Genomic DNA, 19627 nt, shown 5'->3' on the forward strand with positions numbered 1-19627 from the left:
GCAGGCTTTGCTGATTTATCTTCCTGCCTCTCTACCCTTACCGGCTGCAGTGTGCGATAGGCATATGCCAAAGCCCAACATATTGCAAGGAGCTTGTTCTCATTAGAATTGTCATTGTATTTCTCTTTCAGATATTTCGCCACCTCAGCTGGTTTCTGAACTTGTTCAGGGGAAAAATTGCAAACCATTGGGTCAGAGAATTTCTTCAGGATTTGGCCTATATCCTCCCATTCCCCACACCACTCAGGATGCTCCACCTCTGGGTCAGGTGTCTCGGCAGTCGCCTGGGAAATCTGAGCTCTTATTCTAGAGAAGCTGCGAACCACATAGAGGAAGCTTACCAAATTAAATACCAGGAAGGTGGTCTCTTTAACATCCAGGGGAAACTGAACACTCTCAAAAGATAACCTATCAAATTTAAAGGGAAGGGAAACCCCGACTCCTCCTCCTCTAACAATCTGGGTGCAGTTACTAATAAATTCCCAAAACAGGCTACTGAAGCTAGGACTGGGGTTAGGAGGGAGAAACCATTTATCATACACACTTTGAACAGTTGCCTGTACCTCTGTCAACTTCTTATAAATCATTATCACTGAGCACAGCAAAATAGAAATCCAAATTCGTGACCCTGCTCTGCAAAAATTCCTTATCAAGGATAAGATCGGACCAAGTTGTGGATAGGCAAATAAGCCTAGGGACCAGAAAGGCACTAGTACCTTAAACAAGCCTACGGACCAGAAAAACATGAATATATCAAGCCAGAGAAATGTTATGAACTCAACCAACATGATGACTATTTTACCCCGGCACAGAATAAGTAAATTCAAACCAAAATGTAATTAGCACAGGTTTTTCACTTTCCTTCGAGCCACGCAGTTGGGCGCCACTAAATTTGTTCCTGTTTGGCCAAATTTAGAAATATATCCTCTGAAAGAAGGCACAACCACCCCTCCTCCACCAGGTTCGGGAAAAAAAATTAATTTTCCTCAAAGGAAAGTGAAGAAGATAAAACTATTTATTTAACAAACACACGGGAAAAGGAAAATGAGGTTAAATGCTAAACTCTTTTGCTGTGGAGGAAAAACCTGGGAAAGCGTTAGAGTCCTCCCTTTGGTCTCCTCGGAGCTGGGGCTTGGCCCAGGGCCAGGCCCCCTGTGCCCGGTGGAAAGTCCTCCCGATGTGCTCTGAGGTTGAAAGCAGTCCAGTAGCAAAGGGAGAAAATCCGGAATTCTAGAGAAGAAAAAGCAAATTCCAACTCTCAGTCTCTCTCTGGCGAACCAGAAACTGAAAACCACTGGCCAAAACTGACTGGAACACCGCAAACCTGGTGCTTCCTCGCTCCCCTGCCGCAGCTGGGGAAAAAAAAAAACCCAAAAAAACCCATCCTATCCTTATGTGACCTTGAACAAGCTGCAAACTGCTTTGAGAAAGTTTTGCTCAGTTTTTTTTCTTCCCCCTCTCAGGCTCAGTTTAGAGGCATAGAAAGGCACAAAAATTAATTTTTGGGCATAGGCAGCGATATGGGATACACATCATAAGGTCACCCCAAGACAGGTGCCCCATCTATCTTTTGCAGCTTTTTCTTTATGTCATTAGCAGATTGGCCTATAAACAGGTAGGCCAGGTAGAACTTCTGCTCAGATGAGTCAGGGTCTAGGGTAGTGTATTTTTGTGCAGCTTCTTTGAACCTATTCAGAAACTCTGTGGGGGTCTCATTTGGAATCTGTTTGATCTCATATAACCTAGCTCAATTCACTGGTTTAGGAATGGCACATTTTAACCCAACAACCACCCATTTTTGGTATTTCTTCAGCTTTTCTATCTGTTCTGGGACATTGAGATCTCAGCTGGGGTTTGCTAGGAGATAAATGTCATTAACTGACCCTTGGAGATTCTCAGCTGTAATTTGAGTTTCTATAGCAGATATAGCAGCTTTGTTGACCATTTCTTTTTCTGTGTTATCCAATAATTCATCAAGCATAACATTCAGATCACTCCAATCTGGGTTTTGGGATTTTATGGCCATTTCCACATGCATTGCTACTTTCTCTGGGTTGTCTCTCTACCTTCCAATTGAGTTTTTCCACTGTTGTAGTTCTCCAAGGGAAAATAGTGTCTTTATATAAATCACTCCCTGGTTTCCCACAGCCTGTCTCAGAGGTGCCTTTAATACAGGTTTTTCCTCCCCTCCTTTATCTGCTTTGGGCCTTGTGTGTTTAGCGACGGGACTGACTGCTTTCATGGCTTCTTGGGCTATCTTCCCCCTTTTTCTACCACCGTCCCTGCAGGAACCATCTGTATCAGAATCATCTCATTCACTATTAATTGAAACTGCTTCATTGGTATTAAAGATTGTCTCAGCTAAATGTTGATCAGGGACTGTCTCGCTTTTTATGGCGGTGGAGGGGCAGGGAGGCAGGGGCTGCAAGTAGCTTCTTCCATCCCTAGCTCCGTAAGAGCCACCTGGGTCAGGGCCATCCTGTCTGCTCCTAGCTTTAACACTGGCCGCGCCGCAGGGTGGGGAGACCGAGCAGTTCTTCCTGTCTCTAGCTCTGAAGTTTGCAGTTCGCTGTACTGGGGAAGGCAGCTGGAACTGCCTGTGTCCATTTCTGCCTTCACTTCTGTGTTCAGGGAACTTGGGGAGCAGCGGCCAGTCCGCCCCATCCCTGCCTCTGGAAAAGTCAGGGGGCGGTGGCAAGCTTGCCTCTCTCCTGCCTCCATGCTTGCCTCTGGAGAAATCAGGGGGCAGCGGCGAACCCACCCCTTCCTCGCCCCCGGGGCAGTCAGGGGGCGGTGGCAAGCTCGCCTCTGCTCTACCCCTGTGCCCGCCTTCTGCTCCAGAGGAGGAACAGGGAGGGGGGGAGGCTTCGCGCCGAACCAATGCTGGCTTGGAGCTGGCTGCATGTCAAAGCCCTCGACCAGCTGCATCTGGCTTTGGAGCAACCAGTTGCCCCCTCTCCTGCCCCTGCTCAGACAGTGGCGGTGGCTGCAGCAGTGGCTGCGGCAGCGGTGGCTGCAGTAGCAGCGCTGCTGGTGCTCCTTCACCCCCTACCCCCACTCCTACCGGCTGTCCCGCTCTTCTATCCCCCACCCCCACCTGTGCAGGCTGCCCCAGTGGCTGAACCGGGGGTAAGATTCCCTCCCGTCGCGCAAATCTGGTGCCACCATATCTACATCTATCATATAGATTTCTCTGGCCATATCCAAGCTAGCCTGAGGCAGCTTTTTCCCTCCCTTTCTCTTTCTTAAAGTCATTTCTACAGTGTTTTTCTCTATCACATATGCTTCTTCTCTGTTCAGATACATAGTAAAAAGCTCTGCATATCTTAGTTCATCAAACCTACATAATGATCTCAGTTCTACCATCAGGTCAGTAATGATGTCATTTTCCAAGCTACCAAAGCGAGGCCAATTTCCTTGACTTAACTTTAAAGTCGGCCAAACCCATGTTGACAACTTAATCAATTCTCGGGTGTCCAGGGTAGTTTTATGCCCTGTCAGCTATCTCTAGTGTTTTCTTATCAACTCTAATGGACTATTATAGGGAATTTTCACATTTTCATCTGAAGAAACACCACCCATGTTTACTCACAGACAGGAAAACTCTGCCAGAGGAAAGCTTTTAACTCCGGAATTCAGCCTGCAATCCGGCCTCAGAATTCCAACTTCCGAGGCAGTTTATCTAGCTTACTACACAAACTACAGCACTTTAAAATACTAAAAAGCAACTAATTTTAGCAAACAGTAAATGCATGAGTGCAAAAATCTGGTCTCAGCAGGATTCGAACCCACAGCCTTCTGACTTCCCAACCAGCCAACCAACCTCTCAAGCTTCTGAGCCACTCCCACACCTGTATGGACTATAGCCTCTGGGCTCTTGTGCGTTCAATGGAGGGCGTCCCCTCCTCTCCACAGTTTTGCAGCAGAAAGATTGAAGTTTTCCCCTTTTGCAGACTTCTATGACCACACTTTCAAACCCCAACCTTTCCACCTCCCTCGGAGATCTCCTTCTCTAGTGCTAGCACAATACCAGTCCCTCTTAACTCACCTTCCTTTCCATGCTTCTGCCTTTCTGTGCTGGGTCTTAGAGTCCTGGTCACAGTCCTGGATCATCGCTCCGGCCCCTCTGTAGCTCGCCAGCAGAGAGAGGGGCAAAGCAAGATGTGTTTCAACCAAGACTGCAAGTTTCAAGGTCTTTGGAGTCCTATCTGGGTCGCCAGCAACTGATGCCTTTTCTTGGCCTTAAAATCAAGAGTCAGACATGGTTAGAAGGGAAAAAGGGATTTTACCTCAGTATTTATTTAAGGATCCGTAGGTGCATTATGTCCAGGTCGAATGTATCTCAATGCACACAGCAATTTCCCCCCCCCCCCCCCCCCCCCAAAAGATCTGGTAGACCATTATAGGTCTTACTAATTAGCATATCTATCAAAGATTCCCCAATGAGAGGCTCGAATGAGCCCCCTTCCCCAAGGAACCTTCCCCTGGATGGTTCTATCTTAGTTTACAAAATGTCTTCTGGAGACGATCTTGGTGTCTGGGGCATTTTGATCCCTAACTATGAAGCTTCTAAAATGTTTAGTCTCCTAGCTTAACAAACAAGTCCAAGAATGTAGGCAAAAAACCACTAAGAATACAGAAGTTATAAAAAGGTATAAAAGGGGTATAAAAGAAAAGGCAAAAAATCATGGTATCATTTAAGCTGTTATTGAACGTGCTCACGGTTATTTAAAAATGGTTTGGAAAAACAAAAAGGGGGAATGACTGGAGAAACCCCACAGAGAAGGCTGGCAAAAGCCTTATATATGATAAATCATCTTACAGTGCCACCAAATTCTAATAACCTGTTCTTTTGAACCCTTTCTTCTCATTACAGTCTACAGGTGAAGCACACCTATCCCGAGACAAAGTATGGGTACGAGATTTACTCACTAACAAGTGGGAAGGCCTGTGGGACCTTATCACTTGGGGGCGCGGGTATGCTTGTGTTTCCACAGATACCGGTGTGCGGTGGATACCTGCGAGGTGTGTTTGCCCTGATTTGCAACATCAAAAATGTCATGAGACCAACAGGCAACCTTCCAAAGATGACGACGGGGTGGGCCATCTGTTGGATGGTCCTGCTTCAGGTTGAGATGGATCAAGGACTAGCCATGTTACCCCCAATGCCAAAAGAAAATGTGTGGGTAACCCTTGCCAACTCCCTGAACCAATCGTCTTTGTGCATGCCTCTTGCAACACCCACAATCGCCTTTTCACACATTTGGTTGGAGTACCGATCGAACATTCTTTAATAGTTCAGGAAACCTTCGGCCAGGATCCTAAAACTGCTTGTAGTGCTGACCTGAAAAAGTGCCTTCGTGACATTGAGGTATGGGATCACACACTCCCTGTAGGCCTTGAGCCACAAGAAATAGATATTTTGAGGTCAATAAGGGCTCCAGTGTGTGTCTTCTTTAATTACACATGGACGTGGTGCTGGGAGAATGCACATTGTCCCAGTGCTCAAGATGTGTCACACGCAAATCCTGCATTTCAAAATGTTTCAGCTTGGTGCAATTGGATGGTTTTAAATCAGGATGGTGTTACATACTACCAAGCTGCTTCGGACCACTCCATGCAAATTACCACGAGGGATATTTTTAATTTGTGGAGACCGCGCGTGGCCTGTAATACCCTCACGCGCTGTTGGTGGACCATGTACCATTGGCCACCTGACTATGCTTACTCTAAATTTAACTATGCTCTTAAATCACACGCATGCAGCTTGTGACAAACGGTCCTTGCATTCTTTTGCAAGAGACTGCGATGACACTCTTGATTTTTGGAATCTGGAGAAACGTGTTTTAACTTCTCTTTTTGTCCCAGGAGTAGCGGCTAAAAAAAAGCGTTGAGACTGTTAGACAAGCTAGGTTGTTGACTTGCTAAACAGACTAATGCCACTTCACTTGCTTTGTCAGGATTGTTAACTGATGTTGATTCTATTAGACACGCTACCCTGCAAAATCGAGCAGCCATCAATTTCTTGCTGTTGGCACAGGGACACGGTTGCGAAGAATTCGATGGCATGTGCTGCATGAATCTTTCTGACCACTCCAAGTCAGTCTTTGCTAATATCAACAAACTGCAAATAGGTCTTTCAAAATTAAGAGAAGAAAATGAGTCTGGTTGGTTTAACGATCTGTTTGGTAACTGGTGAATTACTAAATGGATCAAAGACCTCATAAAAACGGGAGGTCTAATTATAATTGTTATCCTTCTCATTCTCCTCCTTGTGCCGTGTTTGTTCTCCTTTCTGCAAAGGGCCCTGCAGAGGACCACAAACGCTGCATTTCCAGTTGAGAAACAAAAAGGGGGAGCTGTGGAAACTGACATCTGGTCAGAAAGCTTCACAGACATTGATTTGAGCACAATTACTCTTTACCCTTGAGAATTCAGCTTGCACCCGTGAGAACTTTAACATCAACAGAAGCAAGAAACCAAAAACAAGAGAAGAAAACATGCAGCTGTCCATGACATGTTGTTTTTAGCTTAGATTTGTTTTCTTAGGGGTGGTGGTTGCAACCTTCCAATAAGTTTTAAGAGGTGTGTCTCGGGGTAACCTTATGATGTTTATCCTATATCGCTGCCTATGCCCAGAAATTAATTTCTGTGTCTTTCTATGCCTCTAAACTGAGCCTGAGAGGGGGGGAAGGAAAAAACTGAGCAAAACTTTCTCAAAGCAGTTTGCAGCTTGTTCAAGGTCACCCAGAGATAGCAGGTTTTTTTTCCCAGCTGCGGCAGGGGAGCGAGGAAGCACCCGGCTTGCTGCTTTCCAGTCAGCTTTTGGCCAGTTGTTTCAGTTTCTTGTTCTCCGGAGAGAGAGAGAGACTGAGAGTTGGACTTTGCTTTTCCTTCTCTGGAATTCCGGATTTTCTCCCTTTTCTACTGAACTGCTTTCAACCTCAGAGCACATCGGGAGGACTTTCCACCGGGCACAGAGGGCCTGGCCCTGGCCCAAGCCCCAGCTCCGAGGAGACCAAAGGGAGGACTCTTAACACTTTCCCAGGTTTTTCCTCCACAGTGAAACATTTTATTATTTAGCCTTATTTTCCTTTTCCCGTGTGTTTTTTAAATAAATAGTTTTATCTCCTTCCCTTTCCTTCCAGGAAAATTTATTTTTTTCCCGAACCTGGTGGGGGAGGGGTGGTTGTGCCTTCTCTCAGAGGATATATTTCTAAATTTGGCCAAACCGGAAAAAGGTGTTAATGCAAAAGCCTATGGGAACACAGCACGAGTGCCAAGAGACTATATAAATGGAAACTTTGAAGAATAAAATGTCTTTTCTGTTCTTTTACCTTCTGACGGAGTTGGTGGGCATTATTCGGGAGTGTCGCATCCATCTCAACAGTGACACAAACATATCTGGTTTTGGTTAGATACAGGAAATTAGGACACTGGGGACTGCTAAACACTATACCTAAAACAGTTAATTGGTCATTGTTATTCAGTATTCACCAGGAAACCACTGAGTCCCCAGGCTCATTTGTAGAAAGGCTAAGGGATAATATGAGGAGACACACTATGCTGGATCCAGCTTCTGAAATCAGACAGCAACAGTTAATATTCTTATTGATGGTTCAATCAGCACCAGATATGCGCAGAAAATTGCAAAAGATTAGGGAACCAGATAACCAGAACTTAGAGAAACTTTTAGCAGCAGCATGGGAAGTTTATAAAAATAGAACAGAGCCCCTTATGGTGGCGGTTGCCCAGGTTACAGGTCTGAGATTCCCCAGAAGTGGGAGAAGGCCTCCACCTAGAGGACAAAGACAGCAATGCCTAGGCCCTAACCAGTGCACACTATGTATGCAGCAGGGACATTGGAAAAGAGATTGCCCTATGAACCATGCTGCAATTCCAATGGCACAACCATCAGAGCCGCCAGAACCAGTGACTGTAGCACAGCTGTATCCAGAGTGATGAGGACCGGCAGGTCCCTCCCTAGCAGACCCGCTGGTTAAAGTTAGACATGGGGAAGGGGAGGTGGAGTTTTTGGTGCATACTGGAGCCACATTCTCAGTCCTGAATCAGACTTTGAGTCCTATAAGCAATGATTATGTTCAAGTTGCTGGGGCTACAGGGAAAACCAAAAAAGCCTACTTTTTGAGACCCTTAAAATTTACATTAGGCAAAAAGATGGGAATACACCAATTTCTATATCTTCGAAATTCACCAAAACCACTGTTAGGCAGGGATCTATTAACCTGGTTAGAAGCAAAAATAGAATTTACAGAACAAGGAATGAGGCTACAGGTTCCCGAGGAAAAATTAATTATGGCCTTAAGTTAAGCAAATGTCCCTGAAAGAGGAGAAATACCCATAGATAGTGAAATAACAGATCAAGTGATCCCATTAGTATGGGATGTTGAAATTCCAGAGAGATCAAAACAGGCTTCCCCAGTGATTATTGAACTACTGGAAGGGGCACAACCAGTGTCAGTAAAACAATATCCTAAGGCATGAAGCATGAGTAGGAATAGAACCAATAATTGCTAAATTTATTGATCAAGGGTTGTTAAGAGAGTGTAGGTCACCCTACAATACCCCAATTCTACCAGTACAGAAGCCAAATGGAAGTTATTGATTAATTCAGGACCTGAGTACAGTACAGTAACAAAAACACTACATCCTGTAGTGGCCAATCCTTACACTTTACTTACAAAATTACAAAGTGACTGGGTGTGGTTTTCAGTTTTAGATTTAAAAGATGCTTTCTTTTGTCTGCCATTAGCTGAAAGCAGTCAGGAAATTTTTGCCTTTGAATGGGAAAACCCCAAAACAGGGAGAAAAAGCCAACTTACATGGACTGTATTGCTACAAGGATTCAAAAATAGCCCCATGATATTTGGAGCTCAATTAGCTAAAGAACTGGAAGCCTGGACATCACCACTTGGGGAAGGTGCACTTCTGCAGTACGTTGATGTCCTACTAATAGCAACAAGGACCCGTGAAGACTGCAAGGACTGGACTGTAAGTCTTTTAAACTTTCTGGGACTAAGTGGATATAGGGTGTCCCCTGAAAAGGCTCAGCTAGTCCTCCAGAAAGTTACATATCTGGGATATGAACTGGCAGGAGGAGAGAGAGCCTTGGGAAATAACAGGAAAGAGGCAATTTGTCAAATGCCCCGGCCAACTACAACCAAAGAACGGAGAACTTTTCTGGGAATGAAAGGATGGTGTAGGTTATGGATCTACAACTATGGACTAATTGTGAAACCCTTGTACCAGCTCCTAAAAGAAACTCAGGGGACCCACCTATGCTGGATACCAGAGACTAATAATGCATTTGTAACTCTGAAATGTGAGTTGATGCAAGCTCTGGCATTGGGCATACTGGATGTCACTAAACCTTTTCTGTTGTTTTCACATGAGAGGCAAGGAGTGGTGTTGGGACTTTTGGCACAGAATCTGGGACCATACAAAAGGCCAGTGGCTTATTTCTCCAAGCAACTGGACGTGGTCAGCCAAGGATGGCTGGCCTGCCTGCGTGCAGTGGCAGCCATGATCCTGAACATAGAGGAAGCTCACAAGTTCACTAATGCACTGTATGTGGGTTCGTGAAGGGTAGCTGCATTTCCCTGAAACATCCCTGGCAAAGGAATCGTTCCGGTGGATGCAGTATAGCATTCCAGCAAGCTTACTCCTTTCACCCCCACGGCTGTTTAGGCGCAGACTCGCACCATACACTCAAGCTGGATAGCTCATGCGTTACCAGAAGCAAAGAGTCAGGAGGGCTTTCCCGCGTGGCATTCCACAGAAGACGGTTTATTGCTGCATCCACAGAGGGAGGCCAGAGGCGAAAGAGAGCCGATCATGCAGGGTCCAGGGTTTATGTATGGGAGCTGAGGGAGCATCAGGAACCAATGATCTGAGGGCACGGGGGTGGTACAAAGGCGGGGCTAGGGAAAGGGATCCAATGGGGAGGATCTGGGTGTGTGCAGGGTAGCAAGCCATTCAGACAGACCAAGTCTGCATGGCACCACAAAGCGTGACGGGAGAGGCTTTTCCTTTCTCACCATGAGGTCAGGGGGTGTTCTTAAACCTCAGAATCGATCCACCAGCAGGCCCCTGCTATTTTGGGGCTCCTTGGCCCCTCAGCCATCACAGTCACTGGCTCAGCAGCTACAACAGTTCACAATGGGCCAGCAGATAACTGTTTTTGTCTCTCATACAGTGTCAGTAGTGCTCATACAGAAAGGAAATCACTGGTTAACCCCATCTCACTTTCTCAAATACCAGGCTGTCCTAGCAGAATCAGAAGATGTGAGTATCCAAGTAACTAACATTTTAAATCCAGCAGCTTACCTCCAGGGCAAAGTTACTGAGGAGTCTGTACAGCATGACTGCATCGAAACCATGGTGGCAGTTTACTCTAGCCACCCAGACTTGGAAGGACTCTCCACTAGAAAACACAGAAAGCTGGTTCACTGATAGAAGCAGTTATGTCAAGAATGGTAAGCGACTCGCTGGGTATGCAATTACAACCACAGATGCCGTCATCGAAGAAAAGCCATTACCTGTGGGGACATCAGCTCAAAAGGCTGAAATAATAGCCCTAACTTGAGCCTTGGCATTAGCCGAAGGAAAACCTATCAACATTTGGACTGATTCAAGGTATGCTTTTGGGGTGGTACACGTTCACGGGGCTATTTGGAAAGAAAGGGGTTTATTGACCTCACAGAAGAAAGAAATCAAGCATGCTACTGAAATCTTACAGTTGCTGGAAGCAGTGGTAAAACCTTCAAAAGTGGCTATAATGCATTGTAAAGGACACTCCCAGGGTAACACCATCCCTGAACTGGGAAATGCTATGGCAGACAAAACAGCAAAGGCAGTGGCCAGTAGAGTTCAGATCCAAGCCCTAGCTTTAATCCCTTCTAACATCCTTATGGGTGAAAAACCCCCACCATATGACACTGATGATTTAAATTGGATACAAGAAGAAAAGGGACAAATAGGAACAGATGGGTGGGCTAGAATAAAGGATCTCTTAGTCATACCCAGAAAACTGCTAAAATTATTTATCCAAAGCGAACATTCTAAAACACATTGGGGAGTTGACACCTTACATAACCACTTAAAGGACAAAGTGATAGCATCAAAATTAAAGGAGACAATAGAGGACATAATTTCCACTTGTGAAATCTGTCTTAGAAACAACCCTTATACCACTGTTAGGCTAAACACAAGGACTATCCCTAAAGGAGTTTTACCAGGGGATGTGTGGCAAATTGACTTTTCTGAATTACCTAGAAAAGGGGGATACAAGTATCTTTTTGTCCTCACAGACACTTTCTCAGGTTGGCCAGATGCTTTCCCTTGCAGAACAAATAAAGCTAGAGAAGTTGTTAAAGCTTTAGTACAAGAAATTATTCCATGATTTGAGGTATCCAGGGAAATTAATTCTGATAGGGGATCACACTTTGTAGCCCAGGTGGTGCAGGGAGTGAGTCATCTACTGGGTATACAATGGCAGCTACATACACCATAAAGACCACAGGCAAGTGGGCAAGTAGAAAAGATGAATTACTTAATAAAGCAACACTTGGCCAAAATTTGTCAAGAAACTAATTTATATTGGTATCAGGCTCTGCCCATGGCTTTGCTAAGAATTAGAGTAAAACCATGGCTTAAGGAAAAACTAAGTCCCTTTGAAATTCTGTATGGAAGGCCCTATGGAACAAACGTGATTCACAATGACAGTGTGGCTCTGGTAGGGCAAAGCTAGTTAATAGATTATGTAAAGCATTTAGGTCAAAAATTACAATCAATATGCACTTCAGTTGTTAATTGTCAACCACCACCACCTGATAAACTCTTTCATAATGTGAATCCAGGGGATTGGGTTTATGTTAAGTCTCCTTCAGTGGATCCACTTCAGGAAAAATGGAAAGGACCTTATCAGACACTGCTGACCACTCATACAGCAATTAAAGTACAAGGAAAACCGACTTGGATCCATTATACAAAGACCAAACCTGCACCAAAACCAGAAGGGGAGTCAAGAAGAACAGGACCCCTGGGCCTTCAAATACGAAAAATCAACAAAATCTGATTTGGATCGTATTAGTAACATCGGTAATTGGGGCGGGCATGTGGGACTAAAATACATACCTTCGATTGCTCAAAGGTCTTGTTGAGAATTTTAATCTAACTGATTGATGGATGTGTTCCCAGCTGCCTGAAAATTCTGCTAGAGGCTTTCCTTTGGTTGGGGCAACATTTCCTAATACAACAGAAATCCATGCTGCACTTAGTACTACAAACCTTTGACATTATGTCAACATATCCCTAGATCAACTTCAATGGAAATTAGAGTTTGAAGAGCTGATAAATGAGTCCTCACTGGTACCCTGTTTGCAGCAGCGCTGGGAGGAATCTATACCTAAAAACTCAGGAGGAAATAAGACGGACCCCAAATGCGGGAACTTAACATTTATAGGGAGTTATTCTAACTGCTCAGAACTTTGGACCTATGGGGGAGCTAATATGTGGAATAAGAATCAAACAAGATGAGGACCAAAGCCCAAGGGTTGGCCAGTGCCCCCAGGACAGGGTTGGTATTGGATATGTGGACACAGCCCCTATACAGTTTTACCCTTGGGATGGCAAGGCCGCTATGCAATAGGACCAGTATTTCCCCACATCAATGTTGTTTGTCAACTTCAAGGCTTACTCCGAACTTTTGTACGAAGGACCAAAAGGACATCAAACCCCTTAATAGATAGGCCCACTGGATTTCACAGCTATGCCAGATGGTTTATACCCATATTCGGAGTAAGTGAACTAGAGAAATCAATTGTGCATCTTTCCGCTACCGTAGAAACCATAATAAATACCACTGCAGATGCCATAAGAGCACAGCAAATCAAGATTAAGAACATCTCACAATTAACTCTACAAAATAGATTAGATTTGCTGTACGCCAAAGAAGGAGGAGTATGTACAGTTATAAATACAAGCTGTTGCAGTTATGTTGATTTAAATAAACACATAGAAACAGATTTGCAGACAATTTGGTACAAAATGTGAACATTGCATCAGATTACCTTAGATGACACTTCTTGGGGGTTTAAAGAGGTATGGGACAAACTTACATCATGGTTACCCAACTTATCCTGGCTTAAACAATTGTTTGTAATATTTATTTGTGTTATCACATTGTTATTTACAGTTTGTATTAGTAGTTATTGTTGTATGATATTATGTACTTGGAATCACCATGCTTATGCTCAGTGGCAAAAGCACAAACTTAGAAGCAAGATAGAGAAGGGTACTTACTTTCAAGACGTAAGATTTGTAAAGAATTACAAATGATCAAGAAAAAAAGGGAGGATTGAGAGGGGTTGATCAATAGTTAACTCATGTAAGCACGAGTTACCTATTAAGAGTCAGCAAGTATTAACCACAAGCCTAAGAAGCAGGATGAGCCTTAGCCTTGTCAAGATAAGAGAAACAGAATGCACCTTGTCAAGATAAGAACAGAAACTGTTGAAACCAGTGCAGAAACCGCTGAATCAGTCAAGGAAGGACTGTGCATGCTCCAGAAAGAAAGGTGAAAAGTGCATTGTGAGGTAGACTACTAGCCTTCATCAGAATGACCCCCGAGGAAGACGTGGAGCCTTCCTCAGTGCGACCACCAGGGTATACAGCGTCTGCGCATCACATATGCTAATGATATTAATGACTTCTGAGAAGTAATTTGTATAACCACTCCTATCCCAAGGAATGTGATGAATCTTCATGAATTTTACCCGTAATACTGTGTTGTATGGAGTGCTGTGTGTGCGTTAGGAGGAGCGATCCCCCACGCACCTGGCACACTGAATAAAGCAAATGCCCACTTCTCTGACTCTGTCTCTGAAGTGTCTCTCGGCTTGGTTTGGAGTGATTCAGTAACAGGGTTCAAGTCCCACCACCTACATGTTAGTCAGACACAATGCCTTGTTCACACGAGTTGCTTTGTTTAGGGGCTTGCTCAGGGAATCTGTGCTTATTAAGCCCAGGGTTTAAGTCCCATGTAGTGTTTATTATAAGCATTAACACCCAAAGTATTTTGTAGGTGAATGTTATAGTATTATTGAGCCTGTCTGTATGCTATTTATGTCGAAACTATAAAAGAAAACAAAACCAAAAAAAACCAAGCTCATTTGCTCTAAGAGTGTTAAAAGAAATTGTGTTTATTGTGTGAATGTTAAAATATTTGGTGTGTACTAAATTGTCAAAGTAGCTCCTAAGATAGAACTTTTGTGTTCAGAACATTTAATAGTGTCCCTACAGCGAAAGTTACCATTTTAGTGTTGATTATTGAGTGAGTGTGTTATATCATCATTATTTTGGTGATTGCAAAGTCTGGATTTGTGTTAATTGTGGATCTGATACTAAAGTGGTTGCCAGAAAATTACAGCTTTAGTATCATAATGGGATTAGACTTGTCTTCACAAACCCAGGGAGGGGGAATACCAATATGCTCACCTGTAGGCTGCATACTAGAGCACTGGAAAAAGTTCAGAGGCAACCAGTTACCTCAGAAACAGTTAATAGAATACTCTAATAATTGGTGGCCAGAGTTTCCATTAAATGATCAAGAGAAATACCCTGCTAATGGTAGTGTGGATTATAATACAGTTTAGCAGTTAATGTTATTTTGCTGGAGGAAAGAGAAGTTAAATGAAGTACCATATGTAGATTTGTTCTTTGAATGGAGAAGCAATCAGAACTTGAGAAATAAGTGTGGTTTGACACCTAAGGAACCAAAGGATTCTATGGTGTTACTTTTGGAGAAGGACAATAGATCGAAATCTCCTGAGTATGGTTATTTGGCATGTAATAGTGGGAAGCGATATCTGAAGCATGGTTGTGCAGAGGAAGAGGATGTTGAACTCTTGGTAACCCCTGGAAGGAGGAAAAGAGGGGCTAACAGAGGAGCAAAGGAGGTGTTGGAGGTTAGAATTTTTCCTTTTTTTTTCTTTCTTTTCTTTCTCTCAGAGAATTTTGTCCCATTTGTTGCCTAAGAGATGTGAACGATCAATACTTAAGAGACAAAAGAGGTTGCTGGGGGGAGGAGGAAGGGGAAGGGTGCAGCTGGCTACTTTCTTGGGGGGGGCTTTTCTCTTGGGAAGGGCAGAGATACCACCAGATTTTGGCTGGGGGATTAGGGGCTGAGCACAGCTCCTCTCTCTCTCTTTCTCTCTTTCTCTCTCGGTCTAGGGATTGGAGTGGAGAGGTGCGGTTTTTGGTGCCGGACTGTTGCTGCCCAGAGGACTCTGCCACTGCAGAGTTCTTGTCCTGCACAGCTTCTACTTACTGTGGGTGAGCTTCCGCTCACAAGAGCAGCTGTTGAACTGGGACCTTTCCAACGCCCGACCTCACTGGGAAGGGGACCCCAACCCCTGACCCCTTCCCAGAGGGTGCGTCTCCCAGCTGAGTGCGGAAGCTGTTTGCGGAAGCCCAGCTGCCACTGCCCAACCTCTCTGTTCCTCTGCCACTGCTTCAGGTTTTTTGCTACACTTTAACCCGGATACCCCGTGTCTGCCTGACCCCCAGCAGTTCCTGCTACGGCTGAGGAGTTTCTGCTACATTTTGCTTTCCACCCTGGGGTCTGCTTACCTCTGCCATTCCAGTTGCCACTCTGAGGTTCCTGCTACAGCCCATTTCGCCATCCAGAGGGACACTGGGGTCAGCTGCCTCTGTGGGTTTGTAAAGGAAGCCCCTTTTCTCTCTCTCCCGCTGGCTGCGTCTGCCATTAACGATGTGCAGAGAGGCAGCTGAGCTCTCCCCACAGCACACCCTGCAGCCGCGGGGGAATCATTGCTTCTGCCCTGCCTGGCTGGGAGCCAACAGCATCCCCTGCTGGCTGTGGCCATAACTACACCAAAGGCGAAAGTGCTTGACAGCCGGGAGAAGGCTGTTGTTGGATTTCTGGCTTTTTTGTTTGTGTGCCTTGTTTTATATATATATATACACACATATATTTTACATATTTTTTTTATTTTATTTCTTTTTTTTTTTCTGTGGGGTATGCCCAGCCCCTGCCCTGGAGGGATGTCTGCTGAGATAAGGGGATTGCTCAATCTCCCAGCAGGACTCCCTGGGAAGGCAGCTTACTTTTCACTTAGGGCAAGAAAAGACAGACCCAGAATTCTCTGGGAGACCCTATGCAAATCCCTTGTAACCCATTGTCCTTTACCTTCTGGCACCCACCCCCTGTATCCCTATAAAAGCTAGCCCTCTGCCCCTGCAAGACAGAGAGCTCTCGTCCCTGGCTTTCCCCTTTGCCAGAGGGGACCAACAATAAAGCTACCTTTCGTGCAGAACCAGCCACACGAGCCTCTCGTCTCTCTCTGGTCTGGCCTGGAGGCTGCCCTGCAGAGCTGAGCTGAAATCACAAGCTGATAATCACTAAAGAGCTGACAGCTTCTGCACGGGCCCTCTAGCTAGCAGCTGAGGGAAGACACCGGACCTTGGGAAGGAGATTCCTTTTGGGACCATCTCCCCGAACCGGTCACCTCTTAGTCAGAGCTATTGACCCATCACCAGCTGTAATAATTTTCTAGTAGAGAACTGTTATTCCTTTTCCCATATATTTGCCTGAAAGCCCTGTAATTTCAAAGTTATGATAATTTGGAGGGAAGGGGTCATATTTTCTGTTGGGGTCCCTCCCCCGCGCCCTGTAGCCCTGGGAGAGGGGCCCTGAGGGAGGCACGGGGTTTCCCTGCCCCTGCTCAGCCTCTTTCCCCATTGGTTGGTTTGTGTTCCCCTGCGCGGGCAAAGCAGCTCGGGTCCTGTGACTGTGGCAGAGTCCCTCAGCAGAGCCCGGCCATGCGGCTGGGGAAATAAACATCTCTGAAACATCTAGCAAGAATCCATCCGTATATATTTGTTTCTTTTCCACGGGACTCCTGGTTTGATATAGGCGTGTTGCAGTATCCCCACTGCAACATAATGGTGGTTAATTGCGAGCAGAACGATCCCCGATCCCTAAGCGACTTTGTGTGAGTAAACCCTGGAAACTTTGGATTCTTCTTCTTGGTTTTGTTTTGCTATTCCATATCTAAACTATGGAGGAACCGTGGGAAGACTCTTGGCTTTCAGAGCCGCATATGGACATTTATCTTAAACTTAAAATGATTCTTGAACAACGGTTTGTAAATTTTAGCTTGATTCAAGCTCAGAAAGAACTGAAACACTTCCTGGCATGGTTGTTTAAGGACTTTTTCTATGTTTCTTGGGATCTAATTCTTACCAAGAGCTTTTGGAAGACCGTTTGGACCCAGTTAATATTTGAGTCAAAATATATGCCGATGGAAGAATATTTTCGTGAATATTATTTAATAACCGAGACTGTTGAGCAATGTCAGCTGTGTCCTGGCGAAGAGAAGCCTGGCTCAGGGACCGTGCGGCCTCAGCCACGTGCACCGAGCCCTCTGCGAGCCGCAGCGAGACGGTTCCCGTGCGCGGGCGGAGCCACGCGGGCCGCAGTGTCGGTGGCGGAGCGAGGCGCGGCAGGAGCGGCGCGGCCCGGCAGTGCCCGCCCGGCCCCGTGCAGCGCGTGGTGGAGCGAGCCCCCTGAGCGCCCGAACGAGAGGGGCGGCGCGCGGGCGGCAGCTGGCGGCGGCAGAGTGGAGCTGTGCCCAGCCGAAACGCGCGCTGGAGCGGGGCATGGGGGGGTCATCGCTTGGGGGCCTGGCCGAGATGCAGCGCCTGGCAGTGGCAACGCAGCTGAGAGCAGAGGAGGCGACGCACGGAGAACGGAGCGGCGCGGCCCGGCCCGGCCCGCGCGGCCCCAAACGCGACCCTGGGAAAAGGGCGCCGATAATTCCAACACGGGAGCGACCAAAAGAGAGAGCAAAGACACAGCGAGACAGAAAACAGCAGCCACTCGGAAAAAGGAAAAGACCATGGTAGCTAAGATCTTAGGGACAGTGAAATGGTATAATGTTAAACAAAATTATGGTTTTATAACAAGATGTGATAACCAGCAAGACATATTCGTGCATAGAACTGCTATTAAAAAGAATAACCCTGAAAAATGCATCCCAAGCTTGGGAGATGGGGAGGTGGTGGAATTCAAAATCATACAAGGTAGAAAAGGGTTACAAGCGTCGCAGGTCACTGGGCCTGATGGTGTTCCTGTAAAAGGCAGTATATATGCAAAAAATCGTAGTCATGTTAGACAATATCTCCATTGTAAACCCCCCCTACAGTCTCCCTTTCCTAATCCCACCTTTCCCTTTTACCCTATGTCCTATTACCCCCAGTGTATTCCCAATCTTTTTTTTCATCCATGGTTTCCCTCACAAACCCCTGCCTTTGCCAATTGTTTCCCCAAAAATCCCTTTCCGATGCCGATGGGGGGATGAAAAGGGGGAGGAAAGAAATTGAACCCTCTCCTGCCTCAGTTTCCCCACAGGCATGTCCAGAGAGTTCTGTCTCCCTTCTGTCAGCCCTGAGATGTTCCACAGAATTTGTTTGGACATTTAAAGACTCAGGAGGGTGGCTTGTTTTGTTTTGAAACTGTTCTTGTTATGTTTATCCAATTGTCTTCATTCTCCTTTTATTAAAATAAAACGGGTGAGATGTTGGGGTCCCTCCCCCGCCCCATGTAGCCCTGAGGGAGGCACGGGGTTTCCCTGCCCCTGCTCAGCCTCGTTCCCCATTGGTTGGTTTGTGTTCCCCTGCGCGGGCAAAGCAGCTCGGGCCCCGACTGTAAGAGTCTCTCGGCAGAGCCCGGCCACGCGGCTGGGGAAATAAACATCTCTGAAACATCTAGCAAGAATCCGTCCATATATATTTCTTTTCCACGGGACTCCTGGTTTGATATATGCGTGTTGCAGTATCCCCACTGTAACAATTTTCCATTCTAAGAAGGTTCCTACCTTCCTTGCCAGACACCTGTCTTAAACCAGGACAGTCATTAACCACAAATCAGTGAAAATGATCTAATGGGGACAAAGTGCAGCAGATTGAAGCTGTTGCAGTGAAGGCACTGAGTTCTTCAAACTTAGAATTGCAGAACTGCCTGCCTTTTTGAAATAACCAATTGTAAGAAAACAAAAAAACCCTGTGTATCTTCATGAGATGCTTCCTCCTGTAGTAAAAACAAATGACGCCCTAGAACACACTGTTCTAGTGGAGATTCTTGACGAAAAGTAGGAACAAATGGGAAAAACCCATGGAGTTGCCCAAGTCTGCTCCATGGCAGCACCTGATGGCCTAAAGCTACATACCCCTCTCAGTGAGCCAAGGGCAGTCACTGTGTCCCAGAGCATGGTGAAACATAGATTTAGAAGAAACATAAAAATTTTAGTTATAGGCTAGCTGTGTTGAGATTAGTTGGAATAGGAAAGAACTTGGGCCCAGTGAGAGTTAATTAAAATAGTTAGGAGAGCTGGACCTGAAATGGGTTTTAAGATGTTAGTAACTGATTGCCAAATAACTGATGATCTGTCATTTGCATGTTTGCTTAGCTGTGCTTAGAACGAGGAGTAGAAACATTGATAATTTGGTGTAGAGAGCAAGGATAATCACCAATTTCCTCCCTTTGTGGGAACCCATCCAAAAGTCACACAAGAAGAAACTTAGA

Source organism: Aphelocoma coerulescens, assembly GCF_041296385.1.
Source record: "Aphelocoma coerulescens isolate FSJ_1873_10779 chromosome W unlocalized genomic scaffold, UR_Acoe_1.0 ChrW_unloc_scaf_3, whole genome shotgun sequence".
NCBI classification, from domain to species: domain Eukaryota; kingdom Metazoa; phylum Chordata; class Aves; order Passeriformes; family Corvidae; genus Aphelocoma; species Aphelocoma coerulescens.